Raw genomic sequence first — 11,294 nt, 5'->3', positions numbered from 1 at the left:
AGAAAACCAGGAGAAGATTCTCAGTACCCAGGCTGATTTGGCAAAGGCGGTGGATTCACATGGCAAGGCTCTGAAGGAGCTTGCTAAGGAGCACAAGAAGTTGCGCAAGACACGGGCCTCCAAGGAGTCCGTGAAGGAGCTAAGGGAGGATATAGATAGACTGAAGGCAGACCAGCTGCCTTTAGACTTGATGTTTGAGGACCCAGCTCCAGCAGCAGATACACAGCCAGAGCAGGCGCAGAGGCCTCCAATGAAGAGGAGGAAGATCCCGAGAGCAGATGATGCCATCATCCAGTTGGCGGACCCACCAGAGGTTTCCTCCAGTCAGCCACAGGATGTACCAGATCCACATCCCGTCCAGGTCCAGGCCCAGGTCCCAGCAGCTGAGCAGCAGGATACCGGGAACCAGTCTGAGGTCCCCGAGCACACAGAGGACCCAGGGACCACTCATGATCCTATGCAGACAGACGAGGCTTAGGGAGTCTTCATATCCTTTCTTTCTTATTTTTGGTGTTTATTTGGTTTAGTTGGCATTGGGGACAATACCAGCTTTTAGTTGAGGGGGTGCGCCCTATATTTTTGTTGGATGACTGTATATATACTGATTCATTTTATACTTTCTTACTTTTCATTTGGTCTGTATATAATTTTACATTTAGTTACTTTTATCGCACTTGTTATCTTTCTTTTGGTCTGTATATAAAGTTACATCATTGTATATATTCATTCCCCGTTGTATATTCAAAGCCCCTATTGTACATATTTATTCTATTTTCTATTTTCGCAAAAAAATTTCGTTTTTAGCTTCCTATATAGGCTCGTAGCCTTTTGTTTTGTTTTAGACGTTTTAATAACCCTTTTGGTTTCTTAATGCCACGGTTCTTTCCAAAGGTGGAGTATTGTGTGAACTGGGTGGCTCTTCCCAATGATAGATGGCGTGACAATCTTCTTAAGGGTTTGAGTCTGTTTTTGTTTTTTGTTTTTGGTAGTTTGTAGTTAAGGGTACCTCAAGCAAAGCTTCACTTGGGCCTAGCACATTTGCCTTTGATCCCATGGTCAAAGACAAATTGTTGTGTTTAGGATGGTAAAAGTCGTGGCCCTGAGACTCTTGTGTCGACCGACAATCATCAAATGGTTTTTCGGACCATTGTGTGCTCAAATCGTATCTAAGGTCGTTGCGGACCCCCAACTCTATGTCTTTAGCAATCCCCTAGCTTGTGTGGTGAGTAATTGAATTGCGAGTCCACTTCCCGAGCCATTGGTCTAGAACTTGCCCTGAATGTTTGTTGAGGAGAAATCCTAAGTGAATTTTGACTTGAGACGTGATTATAGGCTCTCCTTGATCCAAATGATAGATTGAACAATTCCATAGCCTACCAATGATAAGATCCCTAGTTAACCCTTTTGAGCCTTAGACCTTTTTCTTTCAAGAAACATGATACAAGCCTACACCTGTTCTAAAAGATACCCTCTCTTGGCACCCAAATTCTTCCTTTAGCACATGGCAAAAGTATAAAGTTTGGGGGGAGAGACGGGGATTGCAACAAAGTGGTAAAAAGGCACAAAAATAAAGGAACGGAAAGGCAATGAAAAAGAAAGAAAAGCAAAAAGACAAAAAGAATGCTCAATGTGAGAAAGAATAAAAAGGGATTCTAGAAAAGTAAAAGAAAGAAAGGTGTGAAAAGTTGAAAAAGGAGAAAAGAATTGAAATGCATAAGAAAGAGTAACAATGGGTCTCTCTAACCCCTTGGAAAGAGGTGAAATGACTCAAGGAGTCAAGTGAATTGTGCCAAATGAATCAAAAGAAGTGCTTAAGGGAAGATGGAACCCACTTAGACCAAACCATTTCCTACCCTGAACCAAAAGCCTTCACAATGACTCCACAAAAGCCCTATATGATCTTGAGTTGAATGAAGCTTACATTAGTGGATACTTACATAAGGGGCAAGCATATGGTTCTAGAGCCGGACTTGTGAACTTTTCTTGAGAGAGATGAGTGAATTCCCATTAACCTCGATTTGTGTGTCAATACTCTAAAAAGGTGAGGTTTGCTTAGGGAGAGTTGAGGATGTGTGAGTTTGGGTTCCACAATGACTCAAGTAATTGAAAGAGTTCGTTGATGTGTTGAGTCAACTCTTGATGCTCTTGTGTCACAATTGATCCATGGTTTTTCAAAGGTTAAATGTTGTTAATGATGCATTCATATTGAGGGCAATTGTTAGTCCCAATTGATGCTTGTTGAGGTTACATTAGGATAGCTGAAAATTCTTGGATTTTCCCTTAAGGGGTGGATCTTATTTTGTTTGCTTGAGGACAAGCAAAAGCTTAAGTTTGGGGGAGTTGATAACTAGGGATTTTGACGCGCTTCATGCTCCTTCTTGCTTATGCTTTGATTATAAATTCTTACAAAATAGTTCCAGAAGGCTCATAAGTTGTGCTTGATTGCAGGTTTGATCGACAAAGTGACGAAATGTCAAACATCGGCTCAAAAGAAGTGAAACCTACTCAAGTACCTAAGACAAGGAAAAACTCAGGAGAACAAGCCTAGTGCGGCCGCACTACTCTTTGTGCAGTCCGCACTAGAGAGATTCAGAGAGTCAGAAATTAAGGCTTCAAGCAACGCGGCCGCACTCCATTATGTGCGGTCCGCGGTGAAGGCTCCGCGGCCGCACTCCATTATGTGCGGTCCGTGGTGAAGGCTCCGCGGCCGCACTACCATTTTGTGCGGTCCGCGGAAGAGAAGTTCAGAGAGGTGAAAATTGCCATGGTTCAAGCTGCGCGGTCCGCGGTCATATTTGTGCGGACCGCATTAGAGACCTCCGCGGCCGTGGTCCATTCTGCGCGGTCCGTGAAGCTTGAGTTCAGAGAGCCAAGATTGCAAGTCCAAGATCCTAGTGCGGCCGCAGTCCATTTTGTGTGGCCCGCACTGACCCCGCAGGGGCATTTTTGTCTAGTTTTTCTAGCTTAGTATAAATAGAACCTTTTTCCATTTTTAGGGGGTATCAGTTATTTTATTTTAGCAGCTGCGCTCGTGAGAACATCATCTGTAGCCATTTTGGACATTTTAGCTTAACTCTAACGATAGATTCTCTATATTTTCTTTAGTGTTTAATTAATATGTCTTTTTCTTCATTCAAGCATGAGTAGCTAAACCCATTAGCTGGGGTTGTGGCTCAACCCTAGTATGGGTAATTGATGGGTGTTGTAATTTAAGGTTAGATTGATTATGGGTTTTTGTTATTTGGGTCAATTTTATGGTTTAATTTATGAATTAGTGGTTGCAAACACTAGTTTGTGCATAGTAGACTTGGGCTCTTCTTGAGAAATAGAGCATAAGTCTCCAAAATTGATTCAACAAGAAATTGGGAAGGACTCAAGAGATTTGATAGTCCCAATTAAAGGGTTAAACCTCGAGAGAGTAATTACCCGACTTGAACCCTAGTTGCTTGGGCAATTATGCATACCCAATTGGTCTCGAAAGAGTCAATTGGGCAAAACCACTCTTTCTACCGAGAGGTGTAGAGTGGGTAGTATTGAGCAACGGTTATAATATATTTCCCCAGTCATGTCAATCATGCCTTAGAAGAAATTACCCGTCAATTAGCCACCTAGGTGAAGGTCACTACCCTAGTGCTTTTTAATCCATTAGATACAACTTCTAGCAATTTGTCTCTTAGCTTAATCTGGTTGCATTTTTAATTAGTAGCTTAATTATAGTAGAATACAAAGAAAACCCAAAAATTATGAGAAGACCAATTAAGAACACACACGCGATCCTAAGCTAAATAGATACTCAACTCCAATCCTAGCTCTCTGTGTATTCGATCCCGACCCAAAATCGGGTAAAATCTATTGCGACCCTCTCTCGCTACTTTTTAGTGGTGCGGAGTTGGCTACGATCAATCAACAACATGATTCTCTTATTGTTTCAGTTCTTCTTGTTTCTGGTTTGCTTCTATTTGTGATTCTGTTGCGGAACTTGTAGTTAAGAACATATTACTAGCATGTTATATTGTCTTCCCCCTTCCCTTTAGATTAGTATATTCCCTTTATGTGTGTTTCTGAGCACGTCCTACCAGTTGTCTCTTACTTGTTGTATATTTACCATACTATATCCCGTGGATCCCAAATCCCTGTCACCCATCTATGTGGTTGTGTTCTTCATGCCTGGTTTTGTGACTATGCCAGTGTCAGCTATTTCTAAGCATGTCTGAACCAGTCCTAGACCTTGATGGGTTCTGTGTTTGCAACCAATTGTTCTATGTGTCCCAAACCCCTTGACCCCTCTGTGTGACTCTTGAATTTACTTGGTTCTGTAAACTAACTGTGTTTGGACTCTTTAACTATTCCAATCTATTTTTTTAAACAATCTCTACTGAATTGCTTTCAAGAAAGGCTTTTGTTAATCACAGTTTCTTACTAAAACCTTTTCAACTTGTGTCCATCACTTCTCCCTCTACTCCTAGTCAACAAGTTCTGCCCCCTCTAGTATGTGTACTGCCTTGGGATCCTTTGAGAACCCTCTGAACTCGGCATACTGAGGCTAGCCTTTCCATACTTCACTTGTCCAATTCTTGATTGCTATGTCTAGTTGTAAGAACTGCCCGGGATCCTTGAGATCCTTAGGGAACTTTGATGCACCTAGACTATGATTTTGTCTATGGAACTGAGGCATATGAGACCATTGGAGGCTTTGGCAAACCTGGGCCTAATTGAAGGCTCCCTATAGAATAGCTTCTTGATTTTCTATTTTCATTTATGTAATTCATTCATTAGTTTGTAATAATTTATAAACAGATATTCGGGTATTTAGTAAAAAAGGGTGGATAGATACATATTTTCTGGGGTAATACGGGTAGAAATCCTGCTCTTAGGACTTTACTCTTTCAAGTCTGTTTGTTCCAAATAGAGAACATGCTCTTAGGACTTTACTCTTTGAATCCGATTGCTTTGCCAGATAGAAATCATGTCCATAGAACTTCACCTTTAAGTTTGTTTACTCGTCAAGTAGAAACCATGTCTATAAGGTTTTACATTCTGTCATGTTTATGAAACCATGCATATAGGTTTCAAGAAATCATGTCTTAAAATCAGTTTAATAATAGATACCATGCCTGTAGGACTTAATTCAGATATAGTTATTAGGAGTGCTTCTGTATGTTGCCACATTAGCAACTCGACTAAAATCAGTAATAAACCTAGATATCATGCCTATAGGGAATTCTACTTGCAATTCTGTCTGATTTAGTCTAATAAGTCTCTTGGTCACGCTTGGTTCGTTTTAAATTGGTCTTATTAAGTACTAAGCACTTTCTGGAATAAGTTTCTCAAAACTTCCCAATCTCATTAGATATCATGCCTATAAGTATTAACGGAGCCTATTTCAAAAATCTGTTTGTTTCTGTATTAATATAGATGTCAGTATCCTGTGTATAGGCAAGCCTCTAGGGCATTTTCAAAATTGCATTCTCTGAAACTGTCTCTATCGCTTAATGTTTTCTGATCCTAAAAGGCTTTAAAAGGAGTCCTTGGGCAACTGCTAGGGTACAATTTCTGAACCTAAAAAAGGGTTTGTTTGTTTCTGCACATTCACTTAGATATCCTGCTTTAGGACATTGTCTAATGAAAGACCTTAACTGTGCTTGAGTCGTGCTGCTTATGTGTTTGATTGGGGAGGAAACTCTGAGCCTTTTAAATTGCTCCCATTATGTGTGAAAGTCCTATATGCTTATTGACCGTCGCCTTAGAATTTTTGCCTTTTAAAACTTTAGGGGTACGTCTAGAACCACCTATAGGCAGAGGTCCTAATTCCCTCCAGGACCATTAAGAAGGGACGGGTAGCAGCACGCAATAGGAATCATTGACCAAGCACTCGCTTTGCATGACCAATAAGGGGATGGGAAAGGTAGATATGGATATGATGACCGGTGCGCTAATGCCACGAGTAGCCCCTTTCCAAGGAGTGATTATCGGGCATTGTACTGATGTGATCCTATAGGATAACCAACCTAGGAACCCTCTTCACCAAATCCTTTCTTTAAAACTTTGTTTTACAACTTGTTCAAAACTTTATCTTACTAATTGAGTTACTCTAACGTGCTTTACTTGCAATCTATTTAATTCAACTATTTACTTGTAATGGACTGATTTGTGAATATAAGTTCAGCCGGGACCCACAGTTGTGGACCAAGAAGGGTGCCTAACACCTTCACCTCGAGGTTATTTCAAGCCCTTACCCTAATCTCTGGTAATGCAAACCAACCCAAGAGTTAATCGCTCTAGGTGCCCTAACGCACCATAATCCGTTAGGTGGCGACTCTTCAAATACCCAATTCCCAAAAGGAAATGAGTCATTACACCCCGTGAATGTCGAAACCCGGACCTCTCTCCCCATCAAAAAGGGAAGGAAAAAAGGGGGCGCGACAGAGTTGATATTCGATATCGTACTCGCTAAGCTCGACGGCCCATTTGGCCAATCGGCCCGACAGTTCGGGCTTGTGCAAAACATTTCGGAGGGGGTAAGTGCTTAATACACATATAGGATGACATTGAAAATATGGTTTTAACTTTCGAGATGCGCTTATCAATGCAAGTGCTAATTTTTCCAAGTGGGGGTTATCTAGTTTCAGCATCTCCTAGAGTGTGACTCACGTAATAGACAGGAAATTGTGTACCTTGCTCTTCTCGAACCAGTGCCCCACTTACCGCTATCTCCGATACTGCCAAGTAGAGATAAAGCTTTTCATCTATCTTCGAAGTATGGAGCAGAGGCATGCTCGACAGATACCGCTTTTATTCTTCTAAGGCCTGTTGGCATTCCGGGGTCCATGCAAAATCCTTCTTCTTTTTGAGCAAGGAGAAGAAGCGGTGACTTCGATCCGATGACCTCGAAATGAATCGGCCCAAAGCAGCTATTCGACCCGTCAACCTTTGCACGACTTTCACGCTATCCACGACCTTGATATCTTCGATGGCTTTGATCTTATCGGGGTTAATCTCGATACCTCGATTGGACACCATAAAGCCAAGGAATATGCCCGAATCGACTCCGAAGGCACATTTCTCCGGGTTAAGCTTCACGTTGTACTTTCTCAAGATTTTGAATATTTCCTGCAAATGAGCTAAATGGTCCTCTGCGCGCAGGGACTTAACCAACATGTCATCAATATAAACTTCCATTATTTTACCTATCTGTTCTTCGAACATTTTGTTAACTAAGCATTGGTACGTTGCTCCTGCATTTTTAAGCCCGAAAGGCATGACATTGTAACAATAAGTTCCAAATTTAGTAATGAATGAAATCTTTTCCTGGTCTTCTGGGTTCATCTGAATTTGATTGTACCCGGAGTAGGAATCGAGAAAAGTTAAGGTTTTGTGGCCAGCCGTGGCATCGATCATTCGGTCGATGTTCGGCAACGGGAAAGAATCTTTGAGACATGCTTTGTTCAAATCCTTATAGTCTACACATATCCTAAGCTTGTTTCCTTTTTTAGGGACTACTACTACGTTGGCTAACCACTCAGGCTATTTTACCTCCCGAATTGTCCTATTTTAAGAAGTTTGGTTACCTCGTCTTTTATGAAGGCATGTTTTACCTCGGACTGAGGTCTCCTTTTTGCTTCACCGGTCTAAACCTGGGATTGGTGCTCAGCCGATGTGTGGTGATTTACGGCAAAACTCCTGTCATATCTAAGTGGGACCAAGCAAAGCAATCCATATTATTAATAAGAAACTGAATGAGTTTTTTCCTGAGTTCGGGGGTTAAAACCGTTCCCAGGTATACCTTTCTCTCGGGCAGATATTCGATGAGTATGACCTGCTCTAGTTCCACGATTGTTGACTTGGTTGCGTCGGACTCTTCAGGAGCGACGAAGGTTCAAGGAGTAAGGAAGTCCTCTTCGTCTTCGATTACCTGTTGTTCCGACTCCGCCGAGGCCGGGGGCTGCGATTGATACTTATCTGCCTACTTATCTTCGGCGCTTGATTTCTCTAAGGTCGGGGGCACTTCCTCGATTGCAAACATTTCTTTTGCAGCATGCTGCTCCCCATGGACTGTTTTCACTCTTTCCTTTGTCGGGAATTTCATCATCTGGTAAAGAGTCGAGGGCACTGCCCTCATGTTGTGTATTAACGGTCTCCCGAGGAGTGCGTTATACCTAATGTCACCCTCGATGACATGGAACTTTGTATCTTGTATGGTCCCGGCTACATTTACTGGCAAGATAATCTCTCCTTTTATTGTTTCGCTTGCCATGTTGAAGCCACTCAGCACCCGGATGAGGGTACGATCTGATCTTTCAATCCGAGTTGTTCCACGACCCTCGATCTGATTACGTTTGCAAAGCTACCTGGATCCACTACAACACGTTTAACTTAATATTTAAAAGAATAGAGATTACCAGGGCGTCATTGTGAGGTTGGGATATGTTTTCCGCTTCGTTGTCGTAGAATAACAGGACGGCCTCTGGCACATAGCTCCGAGTTCGCTTTTCTCTTGTGATAGATACTTTGGTGCGCTTGAATACAGGACGTTTGGGGACGTCGACTCCTCCAATGATCATGTGGAGTACATGTTGTGGTTCTTCTTGCTCGTTTTTCCTTGCATCTCTCTCCCTGAAGTGGTTCTTGGCTCGATCACTTAGAAATTCTCGAAGGTGGCCCTCATTGAACAATCGAGCCACCTCTTTCCTTAGCTGCCGGCAATCTTCTGTTCTATGTCTGTGAGTACCATGATACTTGCACATCAAGTTCGGGTTTCTTTGAGAAGGATCGATTTGTATGGGCCTCGGCCATTGGGTGTCTTTGATTTTTCCAATAGCTGACACGATCCCTGATGCATCCACGCTAAAGTTGTACTTTAACAGTTGAGGAGCTTCGGCGGGGTCTGTGTGTTTGTCGAACCCACTCTTGCTCATGAGTCCCCAAGAACTTTGGCCTCGATTGCTCCTCCGATCGCTTCGAGGAATGTTATGGCTCGAGCCGTTGTTTCTTCGATCGGTGTATGGCTGTTGATACCCAATTTTTTCCTATGTATTTTATATACTCAAAATATTCTCAAAATAGCATGTACATGCATATGTAAGCATGCCCAAGAGTTTTTGGTATTTTTTCCTTATTTTTAAAGATTTTAAAATCAATTTGTTGTTTATTTTAATAGTATAAAATTCAATAATTATTTCCAGACTATCATTTTTGGGGAACAACTTATTTTTATTCTCATATTTACACCAAGATATAATAAAGGTGATTTTTGCGTATTTTTACAAATCTATTTGATATTTTTAAACTAAAACCGCATAAAATTGCAATCATAGCCTATATTATGATTATGGCATTTTACAATTATAAAATTATTCCCAGTATTTTTAGATTAATTTTTATATATTATTAATTAGTTCAGTGCTTTTAATTCGTTTTTAAAATCATTTTAACTATTTTTATATAAATTAGAGGGGAGAAATTGGTTATTTAATACATAGTCATTTCCAATTGCAATTGTAGCCCCAATTTAACCCCCAATTCCACCCCTAATCAAACGACCCAATCTCAAATTCCAACCCAAACCCACAACCCATTTTCAGACCCGCCCGATCCACTCCTATTTTAAGCTGAGCCGTTGATCAAATGAGATCAACGGCCCAAATTAAGTTACCTTAATTAAACCCTCACCTACCCCCCTCTCCCCGACTCATTCTTTCGCAACTCATTCTCTCTCTATCTCTCGATCTCTCTTTGTGACTCTCTAGAAGTCTCCTTGACTTCTTCCCCTCCGATGAGTTCTGTCTATCTTCGCCGGTTGGTTTCTTAACGGAAACCTTGGTTCTTCATCATCTCTTGGTCATCTACTTACCTCTCACCGGTCCAGTGATACCCTAGGGTCCTCAAGCTAGCTCGGAACGGTTCTCTTGCCTCCCATTGTCCCATGCCACTTTCCGGCCTCCCCGGCAACCTGAGTAATGGTCTACAACCTGTTCTGGCTTAAGCCGATGCCATCTCTGAGGTTCTTCCTCTTCCCTGGGTTCCACGAAACCCTAACCCTATGTTCTTCAATTTATTTTAGATCTACTCTAGATCTACAGTATTACGAAGTTTTTCTACGTTTCTTTTCTCTGAAAAAGCCTCATCTTTAAACGATCGTTCAATTTTAAAATTAGGGTTTCTTAACCCCTTTTCAAAAAATGGTTTTTACTTCTAGTTTAGTGATTTCTACTACATTTTGAACGATCCTCTTATGTTTTCATTGCTATCTGAGTTACTAGGCTGGAAAGCCCTAATTCTTTCTAGCCCGTTTTGACTATGTGTGTTTGTTTCTTGTGTTCATGTATCCTCTGTGATTCTCGTTGTTAGGGGTCTTAATCCTCTACTGTTCTATGACCCCCTGTTTAGGGCTTCTCTGATTTGAGTGCAATTTGATGATTATTAGGTTTGACTACTTGTTTATTTAAGGGCTTCATCGATTCTATGCATCTTTCCGCAAAACTGTGATATTTTCATTGAATATATGCTTTTGTGTGTTTTGCCTACAATTATGTACTGCTTCCTTATTTGTGAGATGCTTTCCCTAATTAGCACTGATTTCTTGAGATTTTCGGTCTCATCCGTGGTACTTCGATTGATTTTTCAGAACTAGATTGAGTTCTGCCTTATTTATGTGCAATATATATCTTCCTTGTTTGAAACATTCTGTATTTGGCCTTTATTATATGCCACATGAAGTTACTGCTTTAATTAGGTTAAAATCAGTCTATGAGTTGATTCCTTTTCCTTATTTAGCTATGATTGTACCGTTTGAACTTGATTCCCTAATTAGAGGAGTCTGCGTCTTTAATTGATGCTGATTGATTATTGTTTCCATAATTATGTAAAACTAGTACTCCTTACCTTATTTTTCTTACTTGTTTTCAGCATTATAAATACTCTATTCTCTTTTGCATAACACACGAAATATCACTAAGCCATACACAAACACATACACACAGAGCATACTGATATCATTCTGAGTTCTCTCTTACTCTCATACATATTCTCTTTGCTTCTCGTATCAGTTACTGATCACTCAGTCGGCTGAAAGCCAAGACTGAGTAATTACTGTTGCTCTCTTGCATCTGCATACTATTGTCCTGCTGCTCTCTTTCTTGTTCTGCATACTATTGCCATGTTGCTCTGCCTCTCTGCACCTTGCTATTCTATTCTCACTCTTGACTGGTATGTTTCTAGTTTAAGTTTACAGTATTCCAAAACAACATGTTTCAGTTCATGTTAAGATTCTTGTTATTCCTTTTGTGTTTTCACTT

The sequence above is a fragment of the Nicotiana attenuata genome, unplaced genomic scaffold, assembly GCF_001879085.1.
Source record: "Nicotiana attenuata strain UT unplaced genomic scaffold, NIATTr2, whole genome shotgun sequence".
NCBI classification, from domain to species: domain Eukaryota; kingdom Viridiplantae; phylum Streptophyta; class Magnoliopsida; order Solanales; family Solanaceae; genus Nicotiana; species Nicotiana attenuata.
Note: the sequence above shows the minus strand (reverse complement) of the source record.